General features: G+C 42.3%; 1 protein-coding gene across 15 annotated transcripts in view; it reads right to left on the bottom strand.

The window, feature by feature from the left end:
* LOC5576365 (bone morphogenetic protein 1) overlaps positions 1-12,185 on the bottom strand; it is a 540,800-nt gene that overhangs the window by 415,556 nt on the left and 113,059 nt on the right. For all 15 annotated transcript variants that reach the window (XR_002498631.1, XR_002498632.1, XM_021837569.1 and 12 more), the window contains exon 3: positions 1,818-1,879. The gene's annotated coding sequence lies outside the window, so the exon portion shown is untranslated. The remainder of the gene's footprint in view (positions 1-1,817; positions 1,880-12,185) is intronic.

Consider the following 12,185-nt stretch of genomic DNA (forward strand, 5'->3'; position numbering starts at 1 on the left):
GGTGTAGTGGTATGGTACTGGGTTAGGGATCCAAAGGTCTGGTGTTCGAGTCTCACTGGAAACTTTTTTTTTATTTTTATCGGAACTTTGTGGCATCGTATTGCTGACCATGGAAAGTCTGAAAAAGTCGTGGGAAGTGCGTATATGGCCTCCACTTTGGTGTGTATATAGCGTTTTCATGCATTTTATACGAGTGATTTGATTCATATAGAATGAAGTATAGCAAAAAATATACCAGCCAAAATGTTTACTGGGTCAGGACATGATTTGCTATAGGCAGTACCTGCATCAGTTCGGGCACTCAGAATCTCCTGCGTGCCCCAATTGTGCTGGTGTGGAGGAAACTATCTATAGCGCGTCGACAAAGAGTTGTCTGCCAGAGGATTAGCCATACCGGGGCTGATCCCTTGTAACATTGTTTAAGTCGAATGGGAGCTGCAGTTTGTCAGTCTTCTGCTATATGTGTTGTGCTATATGAACTGGCCCCTCCCCGAAGAAATACCGTAAGGTGGTTCCGGAGAGATGAGGATCTGAGGCCAAGAGTAATGTCGGTGCACTCTGTACATCACTTGAGCAATTCAGCGCTTGGGCTGGTTTTAGTGGGTCGTCGTTGGTGCGGCATCCCCATCCCTTCTCAGGGGGTCTATTTGCAGATTCCCCTCTTGTAAAAAAAATACAATCACTACGGATATTTTACACGATTCTTAACTAATTATTTAGTGATTTTTGGTAAATTATTAGATTTTTCGGAGAAAATGTTCGAATGCAGATAGCATCCATTCTATTTTTCTGAGAAAAATATTTTTTAAAAACATCAACATTGCTTAAGGGAAAATAAAATATTTTGTATGCATCGTTAATCAATTTACTTCTGAATAAAGTTGCTGGGTCTAGGTAACCTATCAAACGATAAAATGACAAGTGAACCTTAAAAACACCACAACACATCGAGTGCGCCACGTTCACTTTTATCGCGATGCATTAAAATGACATTAAAAGTGGCACGCGAACCCCTCTTTACTTGGATTCCACAGCAGGATAAGGCTGCAAGACTTCCAACCCACTACCGTACCCACCCTGCTTCCGTGATACCGCCGAAGATGTTCCAAAGTGGCAATATGTTGATGGCTTTCAGATGAGTAAATTGCGTAAAAAGGTTGCTGGCTCCCCACCCAGTAGTCGTAGGGCGCTATCTTATCCTCGTGGTGGGTGGCCTAGCGTAGCATGTAGAGTGGAGGGTGTGAATGTAACAGTGCATCATTATGACGGCGACAAACGACAACGTGCGCCGGTTGATTTGTGGGACACAGCGGGAAGTGTTGTACTGGATGACAACCGGAACTTGAAGGAGATAGCACGGTGCGCTAGTCTTGCAAGGACTAGGACTGCTGGGGAAAAGCAGGGGAAGCAGTTATTTTTTGAAAGTTATTTCACCAGTGCTTTTCTTCCGTATTCATGGATTGTATCACCGACCAAAGGTGACTCCCTGATCTTTTTCCTCCCTAACAAATACCATTCCCGTGGTGATTGTGGAGATTCAACCCGTCGTCTCCACTAATGTACATTCGCTATCGTATAGAATTTTGTGTTCACTGGGATGTTTTTAATGCTCTTCACCTTCACATCTTAAGCACTGACTCGAGGAAACCACATTGGTTAAGTTTTAAGCATTTAATGCTCAGAGTAGGTTATAATGTTTCAGCTTAGATTTTATGAGTTGTTTAACGATTTTCATTTACAACTAATTGCTTTCCAAAGCTTTACAGTAAGAACGAAAACATGATAACTTTGTCGGTACAATGGAAATGATATCTTACCATATCGTCCGCTTTCGAATCGTTGACACAACAGCGCCTAGAAAATGTTTACATCGGGAAACCTGCAATAAGAAGAAAGATAATGGCAGCCAATTAGTTAACGTTCAGTATCGAGGCTATAAATCCATAAACAGTGAAGTGCAGCTTGGCACGAGAATTCGCCAATAGCTTGGGGCAGCAATTAATCTATAATTGATTGAATTACTCAAAGACAACAAATAAATTTCCGTTTCAATTTTTCCAGCCGCGACAGACCATTCGGATCCAGTTCTGACTATTCACATTTTTTCCATTTGTTTCGCTGAGAGGAGTGTAACAACTTCAATAAAAGGCACTCGGGCACAACAGGAACTCGAAAAAACACAATTTCCTGCTATCTTAAATGCATTTGTCAATCAACTGGAAGCTGAACTGGTGTCAGAAGTAGGAAGCGTCTGATATATCTAGGTGGAAACTATTTGCTGGAATGAAATTGAAATTAATAATGAAATTTGGTTGCCTGCCACTATTGGAAGAGTGATGGATGATGTAGGCAACAGGCAGATGATTCCGTATTCATAAACCGATTTGTCAACTGCAGTCCAATGGGATAACTCGAGCCAGACGACTTTAATATAGTACGAATGACACGAAATTGTTGTTTTACATGAAAAAACAAACAATAATTTTCGTTTTTTCGTGTTTTGACGGTCATGGGACCAAAGAGGCTATTGCTGTTCTTATTTTTTCTTGAAAGTTCAGAAAATTTTACGTTTACTGTCAAATTTTCAGCGATGTATGTTTTTTAGTTTTTGAGTTATATTTTTTTGAAAATAAAAAAATATTTTTGGAAAAATCATAACCTTTGAACAGTTTAACCGATTTCCAATGGAATTTTTTATGGAATGAAAGCTTACCTTGATACCTTGATGGCTACAGCGTAGCATCACGCCATTGCCGGGCGTATTGTAGAGCTCCATCTTCGTCGGTCTTGGGCGAAACTTCTCCAGTTGCCCCGAACGTTTAGGGTCGCCAGGTCCTCTTCCACTGCGTACAGCCAGCGTATTCGTGGTCTTCCTTGAAGCCGCCGACCTCTACCTGGTTCCCTGCTGAATATTATTTTCGCAATTCTTTCTTCCGACATTCGCACTAAGTGACCAGCCCACTGAAGTCTGCCGTATTTTACACGCTTGATAATATTCGCATCTTTGTACACTTGATACAACTCATGATTCATGCGTCTGCGCCACACACCATTTTCGAGTTTCCCACCGAGTATTGTACGCAGCACTTTACGCTCGAAAACACCGAGAGCTATCCGGTCTGACTCTTTCAACGTCCACGCTTCGTGCCCGTAGAGAGCCACCGGAAGAATCAATGTTTTATACAGGGTGAATTTTGTTTCGGTTTGCAAGCTGCGGGACCTAAGCTGGTTACGTAGTCCGTAAAAGGCCCTATTCGCAGCCGCAACACGTCTTTTCACTTCGCGGGAAACGTCGTTGTCACATGTCACAAGTGTTCCAAGGTAAACAAATTCTTCAACAACTTCAAACACATCCCCATCAAACACTACCTCAGCACTTACACCACCATGCCTGACTCTATCTCTACCTGCAACCATGTACTTCGTCTTGGTAGAATTGATGGTCAGGCCTATCCTCGCTGTCTCCCTCTTCAGAGGCACGAAGGCCTCTTCCACTGACCTGCGATCGATTCCAATCAGGTCTATATCGTCCGCAAAGCCAAGGAGCATGTGCGACCTTGTGATAATAGTGCCATTTCTTTGCACGCCAGATCTCCTAATAGCACCCTCAAGTGCAATGTTGAATAGTAAATTCGAAAGTGCGTCTCTCTGCTTCAATCCGTCTAACGTCACGAACGAGGTTGACACCTCGTCTGCGATCCGAACACTTGATTTCGAACCATCCAGCGTAGCACGTATCAGCCTAATTAGCTTCGCCGGAAAACCATTTTCAGACATTATCTGCCAAAGCTCATTTCTTTTCACTGAGTCGTACGCCGCCTTGAAATCAATAAACAGATGGTGAGTCTGCAAGTTATACTCCCGGAACTTGTCTAGAATCATTCGCAAGCTAAACATCTGGTCCGTTGTCGAACGGCCCTTACGAAAACCAGCTTGGTATTCGCCGACGAAGGACTCCTCGAGCGGTCTCAGTCTGTTAAACAGGATGCGTGACAGAATTTTGTACGCCGAATTCAGCAGGGCAATTCCTCTGTAATTGGCACACTCCAGTCTGTGCCCTTTCTTGTAGATAGGGCGGATGAGGCCATCCAACCAGCCGGTGGGCAATTCTTCGTCCTCCCATACCTTCAGAAGTACTCGGTGGATCGACTGGTAAAGCTGCTCGCTTCCGTGCTTGAGAAGCTCGACCGGGATCTCGTCCTTCCCAGCAGCCTTACAGTTCTTCAGCTCGCTGATAGCCTTTTTAACCTCTCCTATGGTCGGTGGGTCCACAGCTTGATCGTCATCATCTATGTTCATCCTGTTCCTCGCTACATTTCCATTCTCACCGTTCAACAATTGCTGAAAGTGCTCCTTCCACCTGGCAGCCACCGCCGTTTTATCGGTCAGCAAATTCCCTTCTCGATCATTGCACATGGCGGGCACTGGTATGGTATTGTGCCGCGCACCATTGACCGTTGCATAAAATCTCCGCATATCATTCCGGTTCATGCTTTCTTGTGCGTCAGCTACCACACTTTCTTCGTGCTGCCTTTTCTTTCTGCGGTGGATTCGCTTTTCTTCGGCTCTCGCAGCCCTGTACCGCTCTCTGTTCTGTCGGGTACCGGCCACAAGCATACGGCTTCTGGCGTCATTCTTCATGTCTGTCACCCTCTGGCACTCTTCATCGAACCAGTCGTTCCGTCTTCGTCGTTGACCAGTGCCGATCACTTCCCGCGCCGTTTTTGTCACAGCTTCGTGGATAGGGTCCCACAGGCTGTCGACGTCTCCAGCAACGTTGACTCTTCCCAACTTCTCGTCTACAACGCTTCTCGCTGACGGTACTGCGCAGCTACCCCATCAGTCGACAAGCGTTGTATATTGAAGCGTAGCGTTCTGTGTGTTGTGGAACTCGTGACGCTGGATAACCGCGCCCGAATTTTAGCTACAACGAGATAATGAGCCTCGGAAGGTCCTGACATCAATAACATCTGAGAAATGTCGCCCATCAACCAGCACGTGGTCTATTTGGGAGTAGGCATCGCCTCTCGGGTGTCGCCAGGTGTGTTTGCGGATATTCTTTCGCGCGAAGTATGTACTGCTGATTGCCATCCCTCTAGCAGCAGCGAAGGTTACTAGCCGCAGGCCATTATCATTGGTAACGGAATGAAGGCTTTCCGTTCCAATGACGGGTCGGAAGAAATCTTCTTTCCCGATCTGCGCATTTGCGTCGCCGATGACTATCTTGACGTCTTGTTTTGGGCACTACGGAGAGTCTTATCCAGGCTCTCATAGAACTCATCCTTCATGCCATCGGGCTTATCGTTCGTTGGCGCATATATGCTGATCAGGCTGTAGTTGAAGAACTTGCCCTTCATTCTCAACACACAGATTCGGTCGCTTACCGGTTTCCACCGGATAATTCGCTTCATCTGCTTCCCAATCACTATGAAGCCAACCCCACGTTCTGCTCTGTCGCCACCGCTGTAGTAGATGTGGTACTTGAATGAAGTGTTGGCGATGGGGTCCACCGCTCGGAATTCGCGTTCTCCGGTTCTCGGCCAGCGTATTTCCTGGATAGCTGCCACGTTCACGCCGACATTCCGCAGTTCACGAGCCAGGAGCCCAACACGCGCGGGTTCATTCAAAGTTCTCACGTTCCAAGATCCAACTTTCCAATCGTTGTCCTTTATTCGTTGCCGGGTCTGTTGCCGTAAAATCAATCCGTTTGCTCTACTTTTGCCTTTCTTGGTTGGTGAAGAGTCTTCCATAGGCCACCTAACCAGGGTTGCGCTACCTACATCGTGCTAGAGGGCTGAAAGCTTAAGATTTCTTAAAAAAAACTTAAAATTTTTATATTTTTTCATGTAAAAAAAATATTCAGATTTTTTAGTTTTTTTTTTCAATTTTGTCTGAATAGTTGAAATCTTAAGCTTTCTTTCCATAAAAAAGATTGAAAATCGGTTTAGCTGTTCAAAAGTTATGATTTTTTGAAAAATAAAAAATCTAATGCGCTGAGACCTACAGTGTGTGCCGATGAAAAATTACTGATTTTTTATTTTCAAAAAAATATATCTCAAGAACTTAAAAACATACATCGCTGAAAATTTGACGGTAAACATAAATTTTTTTGAACTTTTAAGAAAACATAAGAACAGCAATAGCCCCTGTGGTCCCGAGGCCTTCAAAACACGAAAAAACGAAAATTATTGATTATTTTTTCATGTAAAAAAATTTTTTTCTGAAAAGTCGAAATCTTTAGCTTTCATTTTGTCCAAAAAGATTGAAAATCGGTCGAAAGGTTCAGAAGTTAAAATTATTAAAAAAAATAAAAATTTTGTATAATCGCGATTTTTCTGGTCACTCTATTTCAGAATGGTCACCCTAATCAAAAAATCCAAAAACACGTGTATCCTTATTTCGGATAACGAACAAAATAGCAAATTTTCACGGAATTCAGTGACCCACTAGATCGGTTTTTCATGGGATGGCTGTGTACTAATCAAATAAACGATAAATTTATACATTTGAAGAAGAAGACGCACACAATTTGAAAAGCACGCTTGACTTACACACTTCCTTAGTCGAGTGGTTAGAGTCCGCGGCTACAATGCAAAGCCATGCTAAACTCGATTCCCAGTCGGTTCAGGATCTTTCCTTGACTTGCCCGGGAATAGAGTATCGTCGTACCTGCCACACGATATACAAATGAGAAAATGGAATCTTTGGCAAAGAAAGCTCTCAGTTAATAACTGTGGAAGTGCTCATTGAACACCAAGCTGAGAAGCAGACCTAGAGCGGCTTAAGCATCGGATGTCTAAACTGCGTACGCGCAGCACCTCGAGTCTGCATTACCGGAAAAGGGTGAGCTGGATGGAGCCCCTTTTGAGGACAGCTGGAGAACAGTAAAAGCAGCCATCAACAATGCAGCTGAGACCAACTTCGGGTACATGGGACGGAGTCAACGGAACGATTGGTTCGACGAGGAATGTAGGCAGATTCTAGAGGAGAAGAATGCAGTGTGGGCGGTCATGCTGCAGCAAGGGACCCGGCAGAACGTGGAATGTTACAGACGGAAACGGCTGTTCAGCAGAATCGCCTATTTTGTGTTAAAAAACGCCGCCTTGAGGAGACGGAGTGCGAGGAGATGGAACAGCTGTGCCGGCCTCAAGAAACACGCAAGTTCTATCAGAAGATCAACGCATCCCGCAACGGCTTCGTGCTGCGAGCCTTTATCTTGGCTAAATGCAGGGATAAATATGGGAGCATTTTGACGAACGAGCGTGAGGTATTCGCAAAAAAGAAGCAGCACTGGTCAAAGTGCTCAACACATGAATGGCGCTGAGAGCACAGGCAATGAAGGACGGGACAACGGAGGAAATGCCTTCTTCAGTACTGCGGGCGATGGAAACCAACCAGCCCCTACGATGAGGAAGGTTAAGGATGCCATTCACCAGCTCAAGAATAATAAAGCTGCTGGTTAGGATGGTATAGGAGCTTAACTCATAAAGATTAGGTCGGAGATACTGGCCATTTGTCTGCACTGGCTGATAGGCACAATCTGGGAAAGAGTACAGCTACCGGAGGAGTGGAAGGAAGGTGTCATATGCCCCATCTATAAGAAAGGCGACAATATAGACTGTAAGAACTTCCGAGCGATCACCATTCTAAATGCGGCCTACAAAGTATTATCATAGTTTGTCACCCGTATTAATCGAGTTCGTGGGAAGTTATCAAGCCAGCTTCGTTGACGGCCGATCGACAACGCTCGAAATCTTTACTGTACGGGAAATCCTCCAAAATTTCGTGAATATCAGGTCCCAACGCATCACCTTTTCATCAATTTCAAGGCGGCATACGATAGTATCGATCGCGTAGCGCTATGGATAATCATGGACGAGAGCAGCTTTCCCGGGAAGCTCACGAGACTGATAAGAACGACGATGGAAGGTGTGCAAAACTGTCTGAGGGTTTCAGGCGAATACTCCAATTCGTTTGGATCCCGCCGGGGACTACGACAAGGTGATTGATTTTCGTGCCTGTTATTCAATATTGAGCTAGAAGGTGTTATGCGAAGAGCTGGGCTTAACAGCCAAGGTACGATTTTTACGAGCTCCAGTCAATTTGTTTGCTTCGCGGATGATATAGACATATTGTCGGCCGAATATTTGAAAAAGGTACAGCCCTGTACACCCGCCTTGCGTGAATATGACCAATAGACTGATGCAAATTTTGAAGTTTTTGCTCCCCTATGCTTAAACGATGTCAATTATGATGAAAATGATCCTCCCAAAATTTGAGGTGATTCGGAAGAAATTTGGTTGTGCACACGCTATTTGAAATTTATATGGAAATTACTATGGAAAAGGCAAACCTTTTGTGTTCAGTCCTCTATCTTTTCGTCATAATAATCTATGGAAAATTGAACACACTCATCTCATGTGCAAACTTCCGAGCTACAACTTTGCTGAAGACCACATTTTGATTGGGTGTCTGGATAATTTATTATTCTTGATTCAAAAGTTCAAACCTCGCTGAGATGATCATTCTATTACTTTCAGAGCAACACTGCTTTTTTGCTGTAGAACATATTAGCCTGGAATACTTCCCGCCATGAGCACCACTGTTGCCTGCTCAGCAGTTGGTTAAGCATGTAAAATGCAAACCCACTTAACGATGATGAATAACAATTTATCCAGATGTCCAATCAAAAAGTGGACTTCGGCAAAGTTGTAGCTGGGAGGATTTCACATTAGAAGAATTTGTTCACTTTTCCATAAAATATTATGATGCAAAGGTAGAGGGCTGAACACAAAATATTGGCGTTTTCCATAGTTATCTCCATATAAACTTCAAATGGCGTGTGCACAGTCAATTTTCTTCCGAATCACTTCAAACTTTAGGAGGATGCTATTTACCATAATTAAAATCGTTTAAGCATAGGGGAGCTAACATTTCAAAATTTGCATCACTCTAATGACCAATTAAGACAAAGTTCATGCTAGCTGGTGGGACCGAGCGCGACAGGGCTTGCCTAGCAGTGCTACGATAGACGGGGATACATTCAAGGTGGTCGACGAGTTCGTCTACCTTGGATCCTTGCTGACGGCTGACAATAACGTTAGCCGTGAAACATGGAGGCACATAATCAGTGAAATTCGGGCCTACTAGACAGAAAAAAATCCGTTCACGAACATGAACACGAGAACAAGCAAAAATACACCGTGAACTAGATCACGTTAAGATGAATGTGTTGTCTGGTTTCGAGAAAGTTCATGATAACGTGACGGTAGTTCATGGTGTATTTTTGATAATTCACGTTGTCCGGAATTCTTTTTTGGGCGTGCATGGCCTCCACGAGAAGCTGTGGTCAAAAAAGGTTTACTCTCGCGCCAAATGTACCATGTACACAACGCTTATAAGGCCGGTAGTCCTCTACGGGCATGAAACGTGGACGATGCTCGAGGAGGACCTGCAAGCACTTGGAGTCTTCGAATATCGGGTGCTTAGGATGATCTTTGGCGGTGTGCAGGAAAACGGTGAGTGACGGCGCAGGATGAACCACGAGCTCGCCCAACTCTACGGCGAACTCAGTATCGATTTGGAGAGATGCGGCCACTAACCGAGTATTGTGGCGTGAATTTGTTGATTCAGTGTTATCTGTTTAGGTGTTAACTAAATAAATGTGAACTGAGAAGCAGGCTCTGTCTCAGTTAAGACGTATGTCAAGTAGAATAAGAAGAAGAGCATAACTTACACAGCACTAAGGTGGTGGTAATTGCAGAGGACCTGTACACGACCGTTCTTGGATTGAGTATTGTCCTAATCAAGAGAATCAATAAGTTGTTGCTTTTACAGTTTTACTTATTTGATTTCGCATCATCTGTTTTGCACAGGTATTATGTGCGATTTTGCCTTTGGCGTCGATTAGCTGATACCAATTTGGTTCTGATGCTACTGCGCATTTTCGTTCCATGATAGTGAAAAGTTTATTCATTTCTATTTTGTAACGGCTATGGTTAGGATTGCTTAGCTCAATGTTCAGCTGTTAAGTTAACAACAAAGATCAAAATCTGTAGACTTACGACGAAAAGTAGAGCTCAAGGGAGGATCGCAGAAGTACATGCAGCAGAAATATCTGGTGACGGTTTTTACTAGAACAATCCATGGAGGAATTCTCGCGTAATGCTTCAAAAGGACCTGTCTAACATTGAGAGCCTTCACTGATTTTCTCTTTGATTGATAACTGAATGATTTTTGTATGAAATGCTAGCCAAGGACATTATTTTTCTATCTATAAGGAAAAACTTCCCAAAAGCTTTAGTATTGCACTGTTATAACCGAAATAAAGCGAGAGAGGCGCCGTCCACAAATTACGTAACGATTTAGGGGAAGGAGGGAGTAGGCTCTAGCGTTACGGTTCATACAAAAATTTAATAATTTTCATACTAAAAGCGTTACGGAGAAGGGGGGGGGGGGTGAGGTGGTAAAAAATTTTCAATTTTTGCGTTACGTAATAAATGGATGCCGCCTGAGGAAAGAATCTCTTATTGTTACGTTTGGCCGTTCTATGCATATTTGTCCGGACAGCGAGAGAATGTAGCAATAAGAGATTCTCGCCTCTCTCGCTTAAGGTTTACATAGAATATGGGGCAAGTAGGCGTAGAATGACAGAATAGGTCCGTTTGAAAAGATACGTGAGAATTATTTTTAGAGTAATTATCAAAAATATCACTAGAAAAGTTGGTGCAAAAATATCTTTAGGAATTCTTGGGAAAATCTATAGAGAAGTTTTGAAGGTTACAAAGAAGATATTTTATCAAATCTCCAAAGATAATTTAAAGAATTTCTTTGGAAAATTTCCAAATTTCGATTTAAAGTGGGATTGCTGACTTTCAAAGAAACTGCTAGATGAAAATTTTGAATATTCCCAGGCAAAATAAAGTGATCCATAGTATAATTCAAGATAAATCTTTAGAAGAATTAGCTTGACTGGTTTACTCCAAAAGTTCAGAAATATTCTCTTAAGATCATTTCTCAATCAACTCCTCTACCACCTACTCCATTTTTCTACAACAAAAAATATTCGAAACGGTACAATTTTTTTCGTTTTCAGATATTTTTGCATCATTTTTCCACATGTTCCCAAACATATGTCGATACTGATCATCGGTCGTCTGGTTTTGAAGATATTTTGTAGTTCCTTGAGAGACCGACACTCCCAAAATAAAATATCTTTGATCGTTATTTTGTTCTAAGAAAATTTATCTACAAAATAGAATATGATCAATTCAATGTCAGGGAATTAAAAGCATCTCTGAAAACCATAAAGATCAGAAGTATCTCCAAACAAATCTAAAAATTATAATACGATGTTTTTGTTTTGAAGTTTTTAAGATCCTTATACAGCAAGAGTGGTATCAGGAAACATATATGCTCATTTCTGAAAAAATGGGTGCACCAAATTGCATATTTTTTTCCACAACAGTCTCTCATATCGTTTCGAAAATCGAATTACCCAACATGAAAAATCTGTAGCCTGAGATATCCATACAAAAAGAAATTCATAGGGAGTAATGATCATATTTGGTTATGCTACTTTTCTCCGGATTTTAATTCCCCGAACGCCAACTCCCCAAATTCCATTTCCCCGAAAAATTGTTGACACTCAAAATGATCATTATTTTAAAGATTCTGAGGCGCTGAAAGAACCGATAATCTGATAAACACCCTTTTCTACTTGAATGGCGGTTCCCCCGAGTTCCACCGTCCTCGGCATTTTGAGCAATATGTGTTTAGTAGAGAATGACAAAAAAAATCCTTCTTTTGACACTTTTCGTTTTTTATGAATGAATTATAAAACCTGTCACTAAAAACTATTCTTGAGCGGTTCCACAGAAAATGACGATTTGCACATGCTGCACATGATGAAATTTTGCACATGCTTTCTTTATGCCCAAAAATGCCTTTTTGCATCATCGGCTCGTCATTTTGACTCTAGCCTTACTTTTGAGAAGGGCCTAAGAAAAAATCCTTAATAATTTTCAAAAAATTATAACTTAGAAACGGTTTGTCCGATCAGTTTGGTGCCTTCCGCAAAGTTTTAGGTTATTGTTGGGACTATCTGGAAAAAAAATATACACTGTAAAAAAAATGTTGTAATTTTTTATGTATCGAAAATAAAGCTTAAAAATCAATTTTCTCAA

This window comes from Aedes aegypti, chromosome 1 (assembly GCF_002204515.2).
Source record: "Aedes aegypti strain LVP_AGWG chromosome 1, AaegL5.0 Primary Assembly, whole genome shotgun sequence".
NCBI classification, from domain to species: Eukaryota; Metazoa; Arthropoda; class Insecta; order Diptera; family Culicidae; genus Aedes; species Aedes aegypti.